The sequence below is a fragment of the Rhineura floridana genome, chromosome 2, assembly GCF_030035675.1.
Source record: "Rhineura floridana isolate rRhiFlo1 chromosome 2, rRhiFlo1.hap2, whole genome shotgun sequence".
Classification (NCBI taxonomy): domain Eukaryota; kingdom Metazoa; phylum Chordata; class Lepidosauria; order Squamata; family Rhineuridae; genus Rhineura; species Rhineura floridana.
The window spans coordinates 121,081,204-121,104,882 of NC_084481.1; the positions used below are offsets into that span (position 1 = coordinate 121,081,204).

At 42.6% G+C, this 23,679-nt stretch overlaps 1 protein-coding gene across 8 annotated transcripts in view; it reads right to left on the reverse strand.

Annotated features, from left to right (window-relative positions):
* DENND2B (DENN domain containing 2B) overlaps positions 1-23,679 on the reverse strand; it is a 236,710-nt gene that overhangs the window by 187,547 nt on the left and 25,484 nt on the right. For 2 of the 8 annotated variants that reach the window (XM_061610353.1, XM_061610359.1), the window contains exon 1: positions 22,977-23,536. The exons of 1 other annotated variant lie outside the window; for it this stretch is intronic. The gene's annotated coding sequence lies outside the window, so the exon portion shown is untranslated. 5 more of the 8 variants (XM_061610358.1, XM_061610357.1, XM_061610361.1 and 2 more) reach the window with 5 other exon arrangements.

Consider the following 23,679-nt stretch of genomic DNA (forward strand, 5'->3'; position numbering starts at 1 on the left):
AATTTTTGCTGCAGAGAAAATAAAAAAGGCAGACGGTTCATTGAAAAGCTATATGAATGAATGGATCTTTCCATCTTACTTATTTTTCATTTAACACAATTGCATATAACTAAAATTAATGAGAAATGCATAAGTACATCCAAAGGCAGTTGTGTAATTACCATATGTTTGAATTGGGTTTTACAGGCATTTCTTAGTACAGAGGCAGCCAACGTGGTGCCCTCCAGATGTTGGTGGACTACATTTCCCATCATCCTTGACATGCTAACGGGGGCTGATGGGAGCTGTAGTTCAACAAAACCTGGAGGGCATTGCATTGGCTACCTATGTCTTAGTAGATACTGTGTAAAGTAGCCACCACTGAGTTTTGCAGTTGGGCCTTGGCAGACTGAGGTTTATCTTCTGCTTCTCGGTTTACATTATATATTATATATATAAACTTTAAAAAATAATAGATCCAATGGCCCTTTATAAACCACTTAGAAATCCTCTGTCAACTAAGTGTTATATACATTTTGTTAATGAACATTAAAGCTTTCTGAAAATAAGTCATCCATATGAGGCATATGACAAATCTTGGAATTAAGTAATATTTTGAAGCACCACTAGCACCAAATAAAAATACACCATAGAACAGAAAAAGTTCCAAAACCAATGATGTATAGAACACCTTAATTCTATGACGCTGCTTTACATCAGTGATACAAACTCTGCTTCATTTTCAGAACCCAAAACCCTGTGCTTTCAGTGCAACATCATGCTGGTATATTCATTGTGCTGATGCATCCTGAGTGGCTACATTTGCATGTGTCACTCTAAACTATGGTTTAGCACAATGTGCAAAAGTAGGAACAAGCTGCAGCAAGATCAGATCTATATATACACACACACACCCTTCCCTTCTCCTCCTCTTGCTCAGACAGCAGGAGTTCGTAAGCCTTCATTTCCGCTTTTGTAGCATTGTCTCTAGACCTTGAACTGTGGCTAACTTTAACTATGATTAGTTTAAAACGAACCATCTTCAAACAATGATTTTTCAAGCTGGCTTGTTATACTTTAAGCTAACCATAGTTAATGTTAACCACCGTTCCAGCTTTGGTAATCTGTAGTTAACCAAAACTGGAGGGGGGGGCATACAAGGCCAAGGCTCACTGCAGCTCATTTCAGCTCATGCACGTCTAGCTAAACTACAGTTTAGCATGATATGCAAGCCAGGTGTGTATGTGGCGTGTAGCAGCCCCACCTCACTATCTTTTATTCCCTGAATACTATGACTGCAACACACATAGATTTTAATGCACTACCTTTCTTCCGTATTTGTTTTTGAACTTAAAGCATCCTGAGGAAGGTTGCTTCTGAGAAGAAGGGTAGGTGCAGAGCTTGGAAAAGTTACTTTTTTTGAACTACAACTCTCATCAGCCCAATCCAGTGGCCATGCTGGCTGGGGCTGATGGGAGTTGTAGTTCAAAAAAGTAACTTTTCCAAGCTCTGGTAGGTGGAGAAGTCTACTGACCTTTTTCATCTTAAAATTGTCCTCCTCTAACTGCTTTTTCATCCTTGAGGGGAAATATACCAGTCTTATCATGCCATTCGTTTCCCCCTGATGCTGGGGTTCTGGCCCTGGCTTCTATGCTTGCTGACTCTGTACACTAGGGCATAAGACTGGACAATTGCTGGGGTGGGGATCTTCTTCCTAAAATGAATAAATGAACACAATGGTGGGATGAAGAAAAATAAGCTGAGCTTGAATCCTGGCAAGATGGAGGCACTGTAGGTGAGTGGTTCCCGCATCCAAGAAATTGGTCAGTTGCCTGCCCTGGAAGGGGTTGCACTCCCCCTAAAGAAGCAGGTATGTAGTCTGGCACCGCCTTACCCCATATGTGCCCACTCGAGCACTTCGATCTATGGTACAGGCACTGTTACAGGTGCTGCATAATACTTGTTTCACACTTACAATAAATCGTTCTTTTAGTGTGGCCCTACCTACTCTTTGGAACTTCTTGCCTATTCACATCAGGCAGGAGCCTTTGCTGTATTCTTTTTGCACCTGTTTAAAACTTTTATGTTTAGCAAGCCTGTCCTGACTCATAGATGTTGATATGTTTTAATCTTTTTAGTCTGTTGCTGTTTTGTTTTAAAAATGTTTGCAATTACTTGAACTGTTTTATCAATAATGTTTAAAAAATTTAAACTGTTTAGAGGGTTTATTTTACAACCAAGTGGTATATAAATTTTGTTAAATAAATAAAATAAATGCTATTAAGATTAATTAAAATTTAGTTCAATTTATATTGCAAAATTCAGTTCCTAACAGAAATATCTATGTATACATATATAATATTTTTGTAAGCCTCAGGCAGCATGACAACAGCATTCCATGGGGGCAAGGGACAGCAGGGATTCAGCAGGAATGGGCAAGCAAGGATGGCAGACCAGCGGGTGAGCAAGGTGGGCATGAGGCGAGCAAGGTGGGAAAGCGAAGTGACCCAGGCAAGCCATGCAGGAACAGTCAGGACAGCCCAGGGTAGTTCCTTATCAACTGTCCTGCTCTGCTGTTGCTGCCCCCCCACCTCACCGACAGCCTCAGCGGCGGAAGGCATGAAGAAGGGAAGTGGTGACAGAGGACAGTTGCTGAGGCAATGCGCTGGCCACTCCCCACTGTTCCTGTGTTGCTCACCTTGCTGGCCATCTCCCTCCAACTCACAGGAGAAGGGGAGGAGAGGAGGAAGCTTAGCAACCCATGGGGGGGGAGAAGAGGAAACTTAGTGACACGTTGGGGGGGAGGGTGACCTGTTTGGGAGTCCCTCTGTGTGTGTGTGTGTGTTTGGCAGTCTGGGGGGAGTCCCTGGTTGGCAAGTGGAGCAAGCTGGGGGGCAGAGCTCCACCAGTATCACTCATAAAATTAGATACAAACTATGCAATTGTATGCCACAGTGCTTAAAATGAATAAAATGAAAAGAATTTTAAGAAAATGTCAGTTTTAAGATTACGGAAATTAAAAACAAATTTTGATTATACAGAAGTGTGACAAACATCAGGATACACAGGATGATTTCCTACATCAACCACAAATTTAAATTCATTTACCTTTATCCCAGTTGTATGTGAAAACTATTTTAACATTTAAGAAAAAATAGACTTGATGCCTTCTAGACTATAAAAATAAAATTAATTTCCAGTGTCAACATTTTCCTATTTCAAAACATTTTAAAACTGGTGCCCACTTAAATGTCTAGCAGCTATGCACCCAGGCAATCTTGGATAAAATACTCAGAATAAAATCTTGCTTTTCTTCTTTCTTTTTTTAAGCTTATTGCTATGGAAACAAAAAGGACGCTCTTTGAATCTCATTGAACTCAATGGGAACTTTGACAGGAATTTAAATGGGAGCAGAAACAAACCCAAACCTTTTAAACTTTAAGATAGGGCCTTGGAGACTTCCTTCTTTGGAAAGTTAATTGAAGACAGTCAGTGAAGGTTTTAAAAGCTCCATATAAAGCCTCAGAAAATCTGCACGGTTCCTGTTTGTCCTATACGAGCAACATACGCAACACTCCCCCTAGTGAGAATGACAATATAGTGCAGCAACCAAGCTCTAAAAGACCTTGTCCGTTTCTCTTTATTTTTTACAGGCTCTGATAGAATCACAGAAGTCATAGAATCTTTCTTATCTGTTTCTTTTTAATCTGAATCTTTTCCATGGAAACACAGGAAGCTGCTTTATATTAAGTCAGACCATGGGTCCATCTAGTTCAGTACTGTCAACACTGACTGGCAGCTGCTCATCAGGATTTCAGACAGGGGTCTGTCCCAGCCCCACCTGGATATGCCAGGGACTAAACCTGGGACCTTCAGCATGCAAGGCAGATGCTCTGCTACTGCGCCATGTTCTTTCCCCAATTTGTGCAATCTAATTTGGGGAGAGGCTGTTGCTCAGTGATACCATCTGCTTTGCAGGCAGAAAGTATCAGGTTCAATCTCTGGGATCTCCAGGTAGAGTAGGCAGAGGCTCCCCGTCTCAAACCCTGGAGAGCCACTGCTAGTCACAGCAGACAACACTGTGCTAGATGGGCCAGTGGTATAAGGCGGCTTCCTAAGTTTTTATGACCCATTGAAGCTAATAGACAAGATTAACTTGGGCTCATTAATTTCAATAGGTCTACCCTGAGTAGGACTTAGTTGACTACAACCCCATTATTATTAATTAATTAGCCTTAGTCATGTCTATTAGCTTCAGTGGGTCTACTCTGAGTAGGGCTAGCATTTAATACCACCCGTTGTATGCATGCAGCAAGTATGCATAGGGTTGCATTATTAATTTATACTTAATTGTCTTTTACAGACAACTACATTAACACTGAACACACTGATTCTCAAAAGAAGATGGTAAAAACTGAGCTAGAGTTTGGAAAAGAAGAAAATGCACATTTTTCTCTCAGTTGGTTTCTAGAATATCATAGAACAAAGAAGCTTAGTAACAGGCCAAGTTAACCCAAACTTGTGCAAAACTGGAAGCAAATTCAAAACAAATTTCTTCATGCAGTTCTACACCATCTAATTAGTATTGTGTTTCATTCCTTTTGTTCTCCCTCCCTCCACTTCCTGCTTAGAGCTTATGACCAGAGATTTAACAATTAACCTGGCACAATTAAGTCTACTGTTGTGGTACTGTAGAGATGCCCAAGACCTAGAGGTGCCAGAAATTCCAGACAAAGCCCGTTCAGGCAGACAGAGAAAAGTAAGGCCACTCAACCCACAAGGTATACTCAAATAAAGTCTAGTTAACACAATGAAGTCTGAGCTAGAAACTGCAGAGCATCCATTTTAAATTATGCACTGTGTTGTTTTCTGTCTATTGGAATTTCTAAGTAAAAAGGTCTTTTACAAAGAAATATCCAACAAACTTGGATCACACCAACTGACTATTAATCCAAGTAGTTAAACACTGCTATACCGTCAAAAATAACATTCACTTAAAATATTGTGTAGTACAACCCTATGTAAGTCCCATTGGGTTCAATGGAGCATACTGCCAAGTAAACATGCAAAGCATTGCAGGCTTGCTAGTAGTATGAATGAGGAATGTTAGTAACCAAGGAATCTTTAATTTGGTAAAACCATTTCAAGAACAAGGATGAATTTTGCCAAAGGACTATGGAAAAAGCATTTTCAAAAAAATCCATGACATTCTGCTTTGAAATGGAGCTTGAACAGGAGACATTCACAGTGAATTGTGACTCTGACATCTTCTTGATCTTCCAGTATATGGAATCCAAAAGCAGCATCTTCCATAAAAGAATTGTAAGCTGCAATCACCTATCCAGTATTTCAGTCACTGGGGAAATATCAGCTCAGTCCAAAGGCATACAGAATATTAGGTAACATTTGGACACAAAAGGCACTGAAAATAACAGAGCAAAACTGTGTATTTTACACACACAGAGGATTTTTCTAATCATAGTTCTAGTCACTTCTCAAAAGGATATAGTGAACAGATCAGTCGTCCAGATTTGTGCTGTTGCCTGGGGCTGATGGGACTTATAGTCCAAAATGTCAACAACAAAGGTTTCCAAAACAATTCTCCACACAGACCACTTGAAAATTGCTGAGGGTCTTGGCAGACCACGCAATTATTTTTCTGTTGTAGCAATTGTAATACATTGTGCTAGATGCTGTATGATTTCCAATCGTATTTTTATAGAACATGCCACAGACCTGAATGAAGCTCGGTGACCATGGATGGTAAACCCCTGGTCTAGAAGACACCAGGTTAGCGAAGACTGGAATAGATATTTTCAAGGCTAAAAAAACCCATTAAGTGGCCAGCCTACATGTAAGTGGCATAGGTAGCACGGATTTGTGTGCTGCTCTTCAAACACAATTTTTTTCAATGGAAGCAGATCACCTGCATTTCACAGAAGCCCAGCTTATATGTTACCAGTGTGACATACTCAGACTTCTTTCTGTGTTGGCTGGATCGACAACTCCAATTATTATATTTGAATAGCTGAGTCACATGGGAAGGACAGAGCACATGAGAAATTGCCATATTAGAATTGTCAGCTCCCGAGAACGTGCAGCACACAGGTATGAGAACTGACATGGAAACCAGAATGTTATGTTATTTAAACTTTATTTGAGCAGTGTGGGATCCAGCCACGGGGAAAGACATATACCATACTGCCCTGTTAATGAAATGTTAATTAACGTATTGGGGTTTTATAATTGAATGTAGTTTTTTCCCTAAAATATAGGCAATGGACTCCAGTAATATCATCAAGTGACATGATACTAAGCAATGGGTATGATTCAGCCCTAAGCAGTTTATTATGGTCTTTCTTTTGCAGGAACTTGTTTTAATTGGATGCATGAAGTAGATTAAGAAGTATAATAGAAAATCATTTGGGAGATATGTTTTCATATGCTTGGGGTACCTTCATTGAGCCCTCACCCACTGAAGTTTTAAGATTCTTAAATCTTCAGACATGCACAAAAACTAGTCCAATATCAGACTCCTAAAGACCACATTCGTCACATGAAAAGAGTTGTCCTCTCCCCCCTCAAACACATACACATGCATTGAAATGCAACCATTTTACTTCTGTCTGCTTAGTGAAAAATGATGTCCTTTAATGAGAGTTATAATATAAGCACTATGAATTACAATGCATCTCTTAAAGTGTTTGATATGAAGCACAAAGCAGATGACTCACAGGCTATAAGTCTAATAACTGAAAAATGTGGCAGAATTAAGTTGTTTGGAAATGCCTGTCCATTCCCTGGAGATTTATATCTGCTTCCTAAATAATTTGTTCCTGCTGAGAATGAAGAAAACCTATTCACTTATCTCTGCCATCCATTACACAAACTATATTCCACCCATTAACATCAACTAGAGATCTTTGTAAAGGATTAGGTGGGCCAATTAAGATATTTAATTTTTTTCTTTATGTTATTAAGCAAAAGTAAAAAAGAAACTCCCCTAGTCTAAAGTACTCTGAAACACACAGGCTTTGAGCCAGTAGCAAATCTAAGTTCTAGTCAGGAATGTATCTCAGAGGAGATCTTTTGCCTAGAGTGGCTGATCCAAAAATACAGTGTGTGTGTGAGTGTATTTTCTCCCGTTTGTGTAAAGAAGGTGTTACTTTCATGATGCATTCAAAGGAAATTTGGTTCCCCAAATCACCCAAACATCCAAATTCAACATAGTGATAATGATTCTGAAAAAAACAGTTTCAAAGGAAATGTTCTATTGTGGAAAAATTGGAGACAGACATTACAAAATGTCAGGAAAGAACAAGGGAAATTTACACGTCTCCAAGCTTTTCTTAAATATAACAATTGGGCTTTTTGCATTGAGGTCACCGCTGACTTACCTTTCACTCCCTCTTCTCCTAGGAGCAAAAGACAGGAAACACAAGACAATAGTTGTGATGGAGGAAACCCTTTTCAACGTGCGTTAGGGCCCACACATGGCTTTGGTGCAGGGGTAGGGAACCTGGTGCCCTCAGGATATTGATGGACTCCAACTCTCATCAGCCTACCCAGCATGGGCACTTGTCAGGGATGATGGGAGTTGTAGTCCAGCAACATTTCGTGGGTCACAGGTTCCCCATCCCTGCTTTAGTTCCTTTCCACAAGGCAACCATCTCCTGCAGCCCTTCCCTGCCCCCAAAGTTGTAGGAACTGAAAAACCATATTGGAATTGCTCTGGGGAGGGGGGAAATGAAACTCATTGAATATCCTCCTAACCATTCTCTTTACTGTGACCATTATGTACTAGCCAAATCCAAAGGACAAATCCACTTGAACAAACTGGTGACTGATGAGCATGTGCATTCAATGCATGATGTGCCTTCTGCTAAATCTACTCAAAATATCAATGACCACACTACTTTGGGTATGTTAAGTAGTTCTATGAAGAGAATAAATGCAGTAAAACTCAGTTTAAAACAGGACCAAGGAACACTTACGTGTAGTTCACATACCTAAGTACAATACTTGATTATTCTACACTTTGAGCCCCCTTCACATGATCAGCGGGGAGAAGTGCCACACTTCTTGTCTCACCCCCCCCCTGCATCAAGCCATTTTGCCTGGCCCTACCTCCAGCATCAGGCATGCTTCTGGGTCCACCTCTAGCTTTCCATTTGTTAGCATTGTCATCTACAGCAGTGGTTCCCAACCTTTATGAGCATGGGACCCCCTTTATAAGCTGAATTTTTTTTGTGACCCCCTCCCCCCCAGGGAGGCAGGCTGGCTGCCAGGAAGAAAGGGGGAAAGCAGCCTTTATTTGCAGCCTTGCTTCTTTTTGCTTCACAAAAAGCCCTCTCCTCTCATTCTAAGTAAGGGTGCTGTCAGTAGCAGCAGTGCAAGGAGACGGGAATCCGTGATCGTAATCCCCTCTTCTTCCTGGTAGCTCCACCCTCAGCCTCCTTTGGCATCTGCCATGTATTTTATAGGCAGATGCCTAGGGTTGCCATATTCCAGTTACACAAATCCGGGCAGGTTAATTTGCATATTATGCAATGTATTTGCAAATTATTTGCATATTATGCAAATATCTGCATATTAATGTTTGGATTGTCCAGTTGTTTTGTTTTTGTGCCTAGGAATTACTACCAAAAGCTGGGGAAAGATGTGAGAAATCTTTTTTTTTAAAGCAACATTTTCAGCCTTAAATGCCTAGACTCTAGTTTCCAACACTATGGAGTATTTATTGATTGATTAAGAGAATTTATATCCTGCCCTTTTGCTGTTAAAAACAGAGCTCAGCACAGCTTACAAATATACTAAAAACAATAAAAATACGCAATCAATATAAAAACATAATAAAAACACAAAATAGCAACAAACATAAAGTAAGTCAGGGCAGCAGTACGGTTAACCATATACGATATATTTCAAAGATGTGGTGGGTGGAGAAAAACAAGAAGCCAAAATGTTAGGAAAAGGAGTCTTTCACACTACATGCTCAGTTCTAAATACTGTTGCAGCAAGTTTTACAAGTTCCTCCAGTATTCCACTGGTGCAGGCACTCAGACATTCAAAGTATCTGTATGTTTCTTACGTTTTATAAAAGCAGAGCTTTGATTAACTCAAAATTTCTTCTCCCTTTGAGCAACCACATCTACACAGGGTCCACCTCCATACTCAAAATGAAACTGGGCCTGGAAGTGTGCAACAACCCCACACATACCTTGCTAATTAGATTATCAATGCCAGGATGTCTATCTTATCGACTACTCTCCTGCTCCCTCCCCCCCCCCCAGGCATCATGAAAGACCCAGTCCTGGGCTCAGAAAGAAAATAAATATCTGGTCCTCTTCAAAGTATTGATAAGCCTCTTGTTTTAATTGAAATAATAATTATAAATTCTTGTTCTTATCACTAATGGGAGTTAATTATCTTACATATGCTGCTGTTGCTTCTATGGCTGTAACGGAGTGAGGTTAAAGATAAGTGAAATGCAAATAGGAAAAAAAAACACAGAAGGCAGTAACACTTTCCTAAATGTAATACCATACCAACCACAACAAGATTCCTATGAGTAAGGCAAAAAACTAAGCATCTCACAACCAGTCAGGATTCCTAAGCAAAAACCAAAAATATGATAAATGAAGAAATATTTATATAAAAGCATGACTATCAAATATATTTATTATTTACACAAACTGTAAAGACATTTATAGTGCAATCCTAGGTTTATTTATTCAGAAGCAAGTCCCTGTGTATTCAGTGGGGCTTACTCAAACAGGGACAGAAATGCAACCTCAAGTGATAAGCAACATCATTCACACAACCCAAAATTCCGAATCATGCCACTTTACGCTGTTTTGCAACTGTTTATACTTGTTGTTATGGTTATTGGATTTTAAATGGCTTTATTTCTTGTTGTGAGCTGCGTTGGTTTACATCCCTACCTCACAGGGGTGTTGGAAAGACTCCATACACGCACTCGCACACACTGCAGATGTATAAATACATACAGCCCATATAATAGTTTCTTGTCAAACCAGTTGGTCATTGCAGAAAAATCAGTATTAGTTTTTAAAAAATCATTATTACTTTCCTACAGAATAAAAACTGCAATACCTAAGTAAGCCCTGCCTACTTGCTTTAAAATAGGACTGGAGAAGGGGGCAGAAAGAGTTAGAACACAAACACAATTCTTTTTTACATTCACTCCAAAGTCCCATTGATTTTGAGCACATTCATAACCATGTCTACTCAAAAGTAAGTCCTATGAATTCAATGGGATTTACTCTGGGCATATGGGATTAGCATTGCTCTTACAAAAAGCAAGCATTGAGAAGGTTTTCAAAACACTGCCCAAGATCTGACTCCTGCACACAAGAGGAAAAAAAACTGAAATGTATATACTTACCCAATTTATGAGATTTTCAGATAAACAGGGGGTGAAACCACCATTTTGTTTTCTAGACACTGCCTCAGGTCAATGAAACTGAAACACAATCCCTGATTGGCTGCAATCCTGAACGGGCGGGGTTAAAGCTACGAAGTGCTGTAGTACTCTGTTTAAAAAAAGATTTAACAGTCGGGGGGGCGGCTGACGTTTTTATGCATATCTCGAGAACTGGACCACCTAGAAACTTAATTATTTTTTTAAATTAAAGCTGAGAATCCGGGCCACCTAAGAAACTAGCCGGGCGCCGGGTGGCATGCATAGAATCCGGGTAAAACCCGGCTAACCAGGCAATATGGCAACCCTACAGATGCCTGCCCTTAGTGCGCCTGAAAGACGCTCTGGTGCTTCAGCAAAAGGCCTCCCCTCTTGTTTGGAGCAAGGGGGAGGTGTCATCTCCAGCGGAGTGGAAAGCAGTGTCGAGGGAGTGAAGACTTTTTTTAAAAAAATAATAAATAATTTGTTTCTTTACTGTTCACGGCCCCCTCTGGGTTACTTCACGGCCCCCCTGGGGGTCCTGGCCCCCAGGTTGGGAACCACTGATCTACAGCGTAGAAGCTTCCACGCTAGCAGCTGCTTCTGCCAGTGTCCCAGCTGCATAGAATCTTATAAGGTAGCAACTCAGATACTTCTTCATGGCATGTGACCACACCAATATCTAGAGGCAGGGCCAGGCAGCATGTCTGGTGTTGAGAGTGGGGCCAGGAGCCCAGCCCCCTCTAGTAATTGTGTCATGCTCCCTTCATGCAAATAAGATGTGAAAGGAGCTTAAATCACTGGCAGGTGAATGTGTGGATTCCGGTGAAAAGCACATCTTTTAAAGTTCTGTATCTGTGAGGGCCCTTTCATAGATGCAAGCCATCACTTAGTGTAGTTATCAGGTGATAAACTTGCATGTATGAACCTGCCCTAAGATGTACAAACATTACTGAGATTGAGTCCTAGAAAAATGTCTGTGAAATCAAGGTCAGATGTTGAAAACTGTATTAGTTTTATAGCAATATCAGAAAGCAAAACCTGCCCTTCCCACTCTATTCAGTATCATTAGAAAAGAGCAAGAAGAGCCACACCAGTTTTCTCTAGCAGAGGCAGAAGCCAATGTGTGGTGATATCTATTTTATACATTTTAGCATATTAATTTCCCTTTATTTTCCTGTTCAGTGCATTCATGAAAGGATTAAAAAGGCCAACAGTGACACATTAAAATGGATGATACCTGCTAATATTGTTTTTAGATTGGCCTGAATAATGTGGAGGCAATTTCATACTTTACACAGAAAGCCCAGTTTGTGAGTATTCATCAGAGTTTTCCACAACAGGTATGTCAAGTGAGGAGGACAGCCACCAGTCCATTAAATATCTCTGTATACATGCTGTAGACTCCCAATTAGTCCAGAATTATGAGATATATATGCATGGATGTTTAAGACATCTATGATGTCCATATATTGTGTTTTGAGTGAAGGAAAACTAGTGAACACACAACCATTGGATTTGCCATGTAAAAGTATGGAGCCACTGCAAGTTGGAGCAAGCATGGATCTTTAGGTAAATCTGTTGCCAAAAACGCTGCTCTTATTCTGCAGGACAACAACATGGCTTGCCTGAATGAGTCCAGAATAAAGCCCTGTTGCTTTTTTAGGTTTGATTCTATCTTTGTTGTGTTTGTTCATAGACTCTTGACGAACAAATCAGTAGGTACCAACATTGAAAATTAAACAAAAATTCATTTTCCTGCCCATAAAAAGCACTTTTTCCCCTCCCAAACAAATCCCATAAGGCATGTGCAATACTTCCCGCTCGGAAACTCTCATCTGTTATTAAAATCAGTCCAGCAAAAAACAATCCCATTCTTGATGGTTTTGTTCCTGCTGCCAAGTGTCTGCAAGACACCAACCTCAGACCTTGGGGGGTCATCCCAAGACACTTGTTTATTTACAGAATAGCTTGCTGGCAGTTTCACTCCCTCTCAGAAGGCCTCAGTTCAGCTCACATGAACAGGCAGAAGTCACCTTCAACATTTTCCCATTGATGCCAGTGTGAAGGGGGGGAATTAAATCAGTTGTACACATTGAAAACAGAATCCAATCAAGGAACATATTATATAGACTATGTCAGGGTTTGTAATAAACTGCTCTGCATGCCATGGGAAACCGTGAGACACATGCTGGCTACAATCAAAAAGGTTTGCAAAACTATACATGACTGTGGACAGCTCCCCCTGTACATGCCAAGATCTCCCATTTCACGGGAGAGAAGGGGGAGCCCCTACAGGCAGGGCTCCTGCCATGAACAAAAAGCAAGGCTCAACATGGAACTCCTTCTTTAGTTCCAATCCATTTCTTCTGCTCAGTGTAACTATTGAATTGTTGGAGAGTATGAAAGAGAAAGAGGCCAACAAGACAGACAAACAGCTAGGCTATTGTTTAGGTTTTCCATTACTGCTCTGAATGTAAGCAATCTGGGGGGAATGCCAGAAGGAGATGTCCAAGAGGCAAGGAAAGCAGTTCACACATGTGTAACAGTATGAGATCATGAGATATAGCCTGAGTGGGTTGTGCTTCCTGGGAGGAACCAGGAAGTAGTAAAGGGCAAGGCCCACTGGTTCTGGCCTGAGGAGAGGATAGCCACAGACTCCGAGATCTTTGTAAAACCTTTGTTCAATTAAAGCTTAAAAGTCTGTATAGGAAGCAGAACCTGTTTGATTCCGCAAGGAGCTATACAACAACCTTGAACCATGGTGACAATTGTGAGTGAATCCTAGACAACAACCACCTGTAAGCTGGCAAAAATACAGAAAAGACAAATGTAGAGTATAAAGCAACCACACACAGTAAACCTGCAAACTCGGAACATAGCCTAGGCATGGAAAACCTGGAAAGAGGAGTTTAATCTCTATGTGGGCATTGCAATGGCAGATAAGGGAGAAGATGTGAAAATGAAACTTTTTATACTTGACTGGAGAAAGGGGAAGAAAAATACATGAGACACGATGTGCAAACATTCCCCAAGAACAGCACTTGGACTACAATAATAGGGTTTTTTGATGCCCACTGCAACCACAAAAAGAATGAAACAGTGGAAAGATAAAGTTTTCCACCAAGGACGTGGACAAAGCATTGAGGAAGACTGCACAAACGTAAAGATGCTGGCAGCCAGTAGCAGTTTTGGAGCAATCAAATACTCATTGTGTAGAATGCAGGACACTCAAATACAGGAGAGATTGCTGAGGGAAACTTAGCTGAGTTTAGAGAAAAGTCGAGAGATGTGCAGGGCAAGCCAAGTTGTCCAAAAGTTAGAGCTCTGGAAGAAATGCCACAACTGTGACAACTACTCCTAGAGTATTGAAGGAACTGAAGGAACTGGCTGAAGAACTCTCAGAACCACTGTCTATTAACTTTGCGAAATCATGGAAGACTGGTAAAGTGCCAGATGACTGGAGGAGAGCTAATGTTGTCCCTATCTTCAAAAGGGGCAAGAAGGAGGAACCGGGGAACTACAGACCAGTCAGCCTAACATCAATCCCTGGAAAAATTCTGGAGCAAATTATAAAGCAGTCAATCTGTAAGCACCTTGAAAACAATGCAATGATTACTAGGTGCCAACACGGATTTATGAAGAACAAATCCTGCCAAACTAATCTTATCTCATATTTGATCGGGTAACCTTCCTTGTAGACTGTGGAAATGCTGTGGACATAATATATCTCAACTTCAGCAAAGATTTTGACAAAGTGCCCCATGATATTCTGATTAGCAAGCTAGCTGAATGTGGGCTGGATGGAACAACTATCAGGTGGATCCACAGTTGGCTTCAGAATCGTACTCAAAGAGTGCTTATCAATGGTTCCTTCTCAAACTGGGCGGAAGAAAAGAGTGGGGTACCGCAGGGCTCAGTCCTGGGCCCAGTGCTCTTCAACATTTTTATTAACGACTTGGATGAGGAGGTACAGAGCATGCTTATCAAATTTGCAGATGATACAAAATTGGGGGGCATAGCTAATACCGTGAAAGACAGAAACAAAATTCAAAGGGACTGTGATAGGCTGGAGCATTGGGCTGAAAACAACAGAATGAAATTCAACAGGGATAAATGCAAAGTTCTACACTTAAGAAAAAGAAACCAAATGCACAGTTATAAGATGGGGGATACTTGGCACAGCAATATGACATGTGAGAAGGATCTTGGAATTGTCGCTGATCACAAGCTGAATATGAGCCAACAGTGTGATGTGGCTGCAAAAAAGGCAAATGCTATATTAGGTTGCATTAACAGAAGTATAGTTTCCAAATCATGTGAAGTATTAGTTCCCCTCTATTCAGCACTGGTTAGGCCTCATTTCTGGTCTCCCCACTTCAAGAAGGATGCAGAGAAACTGGAACAGGTTCAGAGGAGGGCAACGAGGATGATCAGGGGACTGGAAATAAAGCCCTATGAGGAGAGACTGAAAGAACTGTACATGTTTAGCCTGGAGAAGAGAAGACTGAGGGGAGATATGATAGCACTCTTCAATTACATGGAAGGTTGTCACACAGAGGAGGGCCAGGATCTCTTCTCGATCGTCCCAGAGTGCAGGACATGGAATAATAGGCTCCAGTTGTAGGAAGCCAGATTTCGACTGGACATCAGGAAAAACTTCCTAACTGTTAGAGCTATATGACAATGGAACCAATTACCTAGAGAGGTAGTGGGCTCTCCGACACTGGAGGCATTCAAGAGGCAGCTGGACAGCCATCTGTCGGGAATGCTTTGATTTGGAATCCTGCATTGAGCAGGGGGGTGGACTTGTGTCTCTGGGGCCCCCTTCTCCCTCCAATGGGATGACCGATGATGAAGATAAGGCAGCCACAGGTGGGTCCACAGCTGGAGTTCTCAACTGTTCCATTACTTTGACTGGGGAGTAGTGCTTGTTGACAAGCCTGTGTGTCAGTTTATGTTTTGTGGGAGTCGCCCATTCCTGTTTCCACAAAACATGAAAGGAATCTGGAAAGGGAAGGCTGGCCATTTGTGGTCAACTCTCCGGAAAACCAGATCTGGAACCTTTTGAAGTAGAGGGTGTTGAAGTTTCCAGGTTCTTCTCATTTTCTTCAGGGAATTCCAGGATCTGACTAGCCTTAGCTACTAAGGGTGGAAAGAATTCGGCCTGGAAAAGCCTGCCCTTGGAAGGTAGGGCTTCTAGCTCTTCCTCTGAAAGCTCCCCCTCCTCCCTGTCCTCAGAAGAATACTGCCCCTCTGAATCTGAAAGTAGCCCCAAAGCAGTCACCACTGCCTTACTATGTCTCCTTTTCCTAACCATTTTCCCCTCGGTTTAGTGTTTAGACTTAGAAGAGCATTTGTGGCACTTGCCATGGCTCTTCTTTGGCTCTGGGGATGACTGGGAAGACGGGGGGGAGGGGGGGGCGGAAGATGAGGAGATGACTGGAGAAGGGGACCTAGTTCGCCTCTTCTTCGCCTGAGCCCTCTTCTGGTAAGGCTTCCTCTTTTTCTCTTCATGAGGGGGGGCATTGGGCCATAAGGAACCTATTCCCTGTACTTCCTTGGCCACTATGCCCTTCACCCAATGCAGGAATTTAGGGAACTCCTGTTCCCCTGGGAAAGGCAAAAATTCAGCACTCATCCCCTCCATTTGCTGGTTGCATGCGTCAACCTGGCCATGCCCCTCCTCAACAAGGTTGTGGCTCAAGGCCTTAGGCTTCTTCAAGAGGCAGCCTAGATCTGCCTCCTCCATGGCACCTCCATGCGTTGCGACCCCACCTGATCCTATGGTGAGGGTTGGGGGGGTGATAAACCACTCTTCCTTCCGCGGCTGAGAAATCGAGCTTCTCTGCTCAACGCGTGGTGGCGGGATAAGTCTTGTCGGTGCAGCAGCAGCTGCTTGTCCAGGTAGCGGTTGCACATCTGCGAGGGAGAGACGCATCCCATTGCAAAAAGCCTCCCTCCTCGCCCCAGCGTGCCAAAGTGAATCCTTGCCCCAGCACTAAGCTAAGGACAGCTGGCGGCAGGGAAGGGAGGGCAGAATAAGAAAGGGGGGAAATGGTAAAAGGGTGAAGTTTTAAAATTTAAACTGCTGAGCTTTTATGGAGCTCAGCAGGACCCAACCGAATGCTGCAGCAGGCAGGGCTGGTCAGGAGAGAGCAGGATGGCCCGTCCCCCAGGGGTAAGTCTTCTGAAGTGGACCCTGCCTGGTGACCCAGAGGTGCCATTCCCAAGGCCAATGACTGGCTTCCAGGAATCTCCGGGGAATAAAACATTACCATTCCACTTAGACTATGGTGCCAGCTGCAATATTATCCCCACCCACCTAGTGAACCCCAGTATTCCACTAAAAGAGACTAATCCTCTTTTAAGAATGTAAAATCAGACTACTTCCAAATCAATGGTAAAATTAACACTCAAAATTTCTAAGCCAAAGGCAAACAAGAAATACAGGCTGAAGTTTGTGGTTGCAGAGGACAAGAGAGAAATATCAGTGTTAGGGCTCAAGGCAGTCCAGGCTAGGAATGGGAACTGCTGACTGGTGGTGGTATAAAAGCATTCCATTGACCTAACAGGCTGGTATTGATTTGGCTTCGTTCTTTGTCTGCTGGTTGCTGCTTTTACCAATCCATTTTTCCTTGCAAAAAATATTGATAGTAATATCAATAATTTCAAAGGAAATATCAATAAATTAATTTTCCTAATGTCAATATTTTAAAGGAGGATTTTTTTAAAAAAAATCCATTTTTGAAAATAGCACTGGAAAATCACTGTATAAAAATGTGATCTGCAATGATAGAGAATAAAGCAAATTAATGGAACATTCAGTACCAAATCCAAACTGGGGAGAATTCTAGCACATCCCTAGTCCAGGGTATGAATTTGATAAAGGTACAGTTCCAGAACTTACTGCAAGTAGACAGTAGAGTGACTAAAATCCCGGATGAAAATGGAAACTGAAATCAAGAAAGGATCCATAGGGAATTCAGGGATGTGTTTGAGGGGGATGGACAGCTAGATGGACTTTATAAAATAGAGATTGACACAAGTGTGAAGCTAATTAAATAATCTAAGAAGAAAGTAGCAGTAGTTTTATTACTACATCCGAAAGAAGAGCCGCAAAGTTTACAAAGGTTGTGAATTATAAAGCCAGTAGAGAAAAACACAGTGTAAGTAGCCTGGTGGTGATCAGAAAACCATCAGGAAAACTAAGGATATGCATAGATCCAAAGCCCTTAAATAAAGCACTGAGAAGAAGCCACTTTCCATTACCCACTAAAGAAGATATATTGCCAGACCTGTCAAAAGCAAGACTATTTTCTGTTGGTGATGTCAAAATGATTTCTGGCATATTGAGCTGGATGAAGAATCCAGCCATTTGACAATATTCGGCACACCCTTTGGAAGATATCACTGGCAAAGAATGTCAATGGGTATTAGTCCTGCTCCTGAGGTATTTCAAAACCAACTAACACAGGCCTTAGAGGGCCTGACAGGAATCCAGGCAATAGCTGATTTATGTGTTGATAGTGGGAGGAGGTAATGACCCAAAGCCAGCCCAGCAGGACCATGACCATAAACTAACAGCATTCCTAAAAAGAATCAGAAAAACGACGGGCAGTGGATGAACACTGAGATGTAACAGAAGATATCTAATGCAAACAACAGAAGCATCAGATGATGCCATGAGCTTATATAAGGGGCAAACATGCAACCAGCAGAGGATCCAGACTGAGCAAACAAGGAGTCTTTGTCATTTGCTGCCCATGGAAGAGATACACCAGAGGGTAGTCAAGGGGAGATAAAGGCAGGAGATGAGGTGTCATCAGTGACACACCCTAACCTAGAGTGGAGTAGTTCAAAGGATGGCAGATGAAAGATGGTGGGCGAGTTGTTAAAAGGATGTGCGCACCTTAAAGACTGTGTGTAATGTTCAGTTCCATTCCTTTAAAAGAGAAGGGATGTAACAATATGAAAGATCCACTAGATACTTCGATGTTTTGAGCAGTGCCAAACTGATACTGATCTCTTAAAGCAGGATTGGGGAAACTGAGGTCTGAATGCAGCCCTCCAGGCATCTATATCTGACCTTCTGGGCTCCCTGTGCCATGTCCTTCACTGACCCTATTCTGCACTCTCCTCAAATGCTTTTGCCTGGATAGAATATGTTCTTAAAGTGTGATCATGCCTCTTGCCTGCTTGGATGTAGAAACCCCTAACTTTTGTATGGCTGTAAAGCAGAGCTTGGAAAAGTTACTTTTTTGAACTACAGCTCCCATCAGCCCCAGCCAGCATGGCCACTGGATTGGGCTGATGGGAGTTGTAGTTCAAAAAAGCAACTTTTCCAAGCTCTGCTGTAAAGTAGCTGACTATACAAAGGAAAGAGTCACATCTCTGCCACTTTTGCCTCTGGCTCTGCCCACCACTGCCATGTGGCCCCCAGAAGGTTGTTCAGAAGGGAATGCAGCCCTCAGGCTGAAAAATATTCCCCACCCTGACATAAAGTAAGCAGGGCAGAAGTTACTTGGAAGTAATGTTCCCAACTGCCATGGAGGAACATGGAGCTATTACCAACGTATGTTTGGAGCTTTACATTTAACAATGAGTTCCTTAAATATGGAAGGAACTCCCAGGGACATGAAAGTGCAATATGGACACCTCAATAACATAGCTACCACAGATAGGGAGAAACGCTTGTGGGACTAACAAAAGAGTTGGCAGTGATGCACAGGGCATGGCATATGGGGGACCATAATGATTAGAGAGTGGGATAAGGAGAAGAAGTTATTTATTGCAACAGGATGGCTCTGTATTCCAGCGCTTGGCTATGAACCTGGCTAATCAACTTGCTAACAAGGAACCTAGTTCATATTCTTTTTTTATTTCAACCATTTTGTTAGAAACTGATGGGAACAGACAACCGTGTTTCAGAGTGAAGAATTGAAATAGATGCACTTGAGATGCATATGGTCTGGCAGCCACTGGTATAATCAGCAAAATGTTCCAATGTACCCTGAGGCCAAACTCTCATCTAAAGAAATCTGATTATGAAATGTCTCCTTTTCTTTCTTTTCAAATCTACACAAGAATGTAAATTATTCTCTGCTGCATATACAGCCACATGGTTTTCCCTTCCAAGAAAAGCAATCTAACGTCCTACAATCTTTGTAAAGATGCCTTCTGCCACAGAGTGGCTTCCTCTCAATTTCCTCTCAGCTGTCCCAGATCAAACTGTGCAAAAGTGCTGCATGATCACAGCCCAGCATCCTTTCATTGCAGAGCAAGGTTTTCCACACAAAAAGATCAACAAAAATACAAGGCACTCATCTTGGTTTCCAAGAGGAACATTTGTGCACATCACAAAACCATTAGAGAATACAATTTCAGCTAGCAACAACAAAAATTGCCTGCAGAATCCCAGATCCACAAAAGGCAGATGTAGTCCGCACACACCAGGGTATGAATACATTCTTTCTTCAATGCATAGTTTCCTCTGACTGTTTCCTCCCCTAATTACACTTTCCTGCCATTAATTTTGCACGCATCTGCATTGAGAGAACTTTGCAGGGGGTGGTCTGCACATTATTTGTCTGTGCCAAAGCAATTTTTAACATGATTGAGCACTCTTGGTGTGAGCAATGTGAACTACTGGAAATCATGGTCTTAATAACTTCTCCAATTGCTATTAAGTAATGAGGGTTCAATGGACCTTAGTACTCCTCTCTACCCTCTAGTGCTTCACGGTTCAGGTCACAATCCTCTCTCATAACTGAATTCCACTTCTGGTCTTCATCAGCAGTTACACTTAATGTTGGAAGGGCAGTCATTAGTTAGTTAGTTATTCTTTATTTATATCCCGCCATCCTTCCAATACTGGAACTCGCGGCAGCTTCCAGATAAAAGCACATATAATTAGAACATACAGAATCTACATTAAAATGAAATTAAACTACATCCAATATTAAAACCAATCATACTGCTAGATAAAAAGGAATCAAAATCAATTTAAAAATAGTAAAATTCAGCTGCAGTTCCCAGCAGTCCCAACTTTAGCCACCGTCAGTACCAAAAGCTTGTTGGAACAGGAAAGTCTTTGCTTGACGCCAGAAGGACTGCAGGGAGGGGGTCATTCTTATATCCCTAGGAAGAGCATTCCACAGCCTAGGGGCCGCCACCGAGAAGGCCCTATCCCGCGTCCCCACCAATCGTACTTGAGAGGAGGTGGGTACTGAGAGAAGGGCCTCTCCTGAAGATCTCAGGGCCCGGGCAGGTTCATACAGGGAGATACGGTCTGATAAATAGCCTGGACCTAAGATGTATAGGGCTTTATAGGTCATCACCAGCACTTTGAATTGTGTTCGGAAACAGACGGCAGCCAGTGGAGCTTTTTTAACAGGGGGGTCCCAGTTAACAATCTGGCAGCAGCACGTTGAACCAGCTGAAGTTTCCGAACAGTCTTCAGAGGCAGCCCCACGTAGAGCGCGTTACAGTAATCTAAGCGGGATGTAACTAAGGTATGTGTCACCATGGCCAAGTCCGACGGTTCAAGGAACGGGCGCAGTTGGCGCACTAGTCTCAACTGTGCAAAAGCGCTCCTGGCCACTGCAGAAACCTGGGAGTCCAGGTTTAAAGCTGAGTCCAGGAGCACACCCAAACTGCGAATCTGTGTCTTCAGGGGGAGTGTAACCCCATCCAGCACCAGCTGTATCCCTATTCCCTGATTCACCCTACGACTGACCAGGAGCAGCTCTGTCTTATCTGGATTAAGCTTCAGTTTGTTCGCCCCCATCCAGGCCACCACTGATGCCAGGCACTGGTTTAAAACCGAGACAGCTTCCTTGGAAGTAGGTGGGAAGGAGAAATAGAGTTGGGTGTCATCAGCATATTGATGGCACCGAACCCCAAACCCCCGGACAACTGCTCCTAGCGGTTTCATGTAGAGGTTAAATAGCATAGGGGACAAAACTGAACCCTGAGGGACCCTGCAGGCGAGCGGCCAAGGGGTCAAACAGGAATCCCCCAGCACCACCTTCTGGGTTCGTCCCTCCAGGAAGGAACGGAGCCACTGCAAAACAGTGCCCCCGAGTCCCATCCCCGCAAGGCGACCCAGAAAAATACCATGGTTGATGGTATCGAAAGCCGCTGAGAGGTCCAGGAGAACCAACAGGGACACACTCCCTGTCCAGCTCTCTGCTTAGGTCGTCCACCAAGGCGACCAAAGCCATCTCCGTCCCATAACCAGGCCTGAAACCAGACTGAAATGGATCCAGATACTCTGTTTCATCCAAGAATCCCTGAAGCTGGGAGGCCACCACATGCTCTATTATCTTCCCCAAGAATGGAATGTTGGACACTGGCCGGTAATTATCCATTATAGAGGGGTCCAGGGAGGGCTTTTTTAACAGAGGTCTTACCAATGCCTCCTTTAGGCAACCTGGCATTCTGCCTTGACATAAGGAGGCATTAACCACTCTCTGTACCCACTCAGCCAGACCCTCTCTGGCACTTCTTATAAGCCAGGAACGGCAAGAGTCAAGCAGACATGTGGTGGCCCTCGTCTCTCCAAGAATCTTGTCCACGTTCTCAGGTCGAACAGATTGAAACGAATCCATCATTACAGGACAGACAGAGGCCAAAGTTACATCCCTTGGAACTGTATCAATTATAGCGTCTAAGTTGGAACGAATCTGAGCGATTTTATCTGCAAAGTGCCGTGCAAACTCTTGGCAGTGGGCTGTTCAGTGGTCCATATTGCCCTCACAAGGGCTGGGATGTAAAAGGCCTCTGACCACTCGAAACAGCTCCGCTGGCCGGCTCCTTGCAGATGAAATGGTGGCAGAAAAGAAGGATTTCTTTGCTGCCCGCATTGCCACGGAGTAGGCCTTCAAAGCGGCTCTAGCCCGTGTTCAGTCAGACTCGCTCCGAGTCTTCTGCCAACGTCGCTGTAGTCATTAGTAAAACAGATCTTTCATGTCAACTTTGATACAAGCTTTCATCAGGATCGGAAAACAATCTGTTCATAGAATAAAGCATTCCTCCTTTCTGCATGCACAACATTCTTAAGAGGTCCTTATGAGCCAACAACGATGTGACTGACATGTCAATACAATTTGATGGTGATTTATGATAAACTAGCAGCACAATGAGCTCCCTATAACATTCAAGCAGAGTCAGGCTTTCAGCTTAAAAACAAAATCCCAAACCAGTTGCATTAGCACAAAGACTACAATCCTATACTCACTTAACTGGGAGTAAGCACATTCATTCATTTGTAGGAATTTCTATTTAGTTCAACATATAAAATACCAGAGTGGTGTACCATCAAACTCAATGGGACTTACTTCTGAGTAGACAGGTAAGATTGTGCTGAAAGTTTGGCAGGAATCAGTTGCTAGTTTTTTAAAAAAAGAGAAAGAGAAGGAGGGAAAGAATTATCTATACTTATGCCCGGCTGAAAACCACCATCACTCTCTTGAAGGTCCCACTGTTCACTTCTAGACCAGCTGTGGATGAAGCTAGGAGACGACATTCTTCAGAGGCATTCTGCAGTATACCTGTAACTGACTGCACTTACACCTTATGCAGTGTGAGTAATCCTGAACATTCCCCAAGGGTTCCCCTTTAGAAGCCATGTTGTACAGAACTGTTGGGAATTGTTGAAAAGGGATCACTTAAAACAGGGTGGCATTTTAAAGTCTTTGAAGAGCTGGGCTCGTGATTCCTCTAGAGGTTAAATTCCAGGAGGAGGAAATTCCCTTTGGAGGCAGTACCAGGGCTTGAAACTTCTTCAATTAACCTAAATCAGCAACAGCTGGAGTGAACAGGAAGCATATTCCATTCCAAAATAGAAGCTATCCATTCAACTGAGATAGCGTGGCACTCCGACATATGATATTCCCCTTTGAAAGGGGCTGAGGGTAATCCAGTCAACTTTATTAAGCAAATGTCAAAGCAGCCATGGAGCATAAATTTGGGTATAAAACAAAATATAAATTCTTCAGGTATCTATTCTCAAAGAAACGACCATCTAAATCAAGGATGGGACCCTCCAGAGATTATTGGTCTACAACTCCCATCATCCCGAACCGCTGGCCATGTTGGCTGGAGCTGGAGTTGGAATCTGGGAGGGGCACAGCTTCCCCACTATTGATCTAAATGTTCATCACTAAATAGAGCACTGAAGACAACCAGAGTAAGATTGACAAAGTAGGTCAGCAGAATGCATATACTGGTAAAACATAGGGCTGGTTAGTTTATACAGAGTAACATTTCCATGT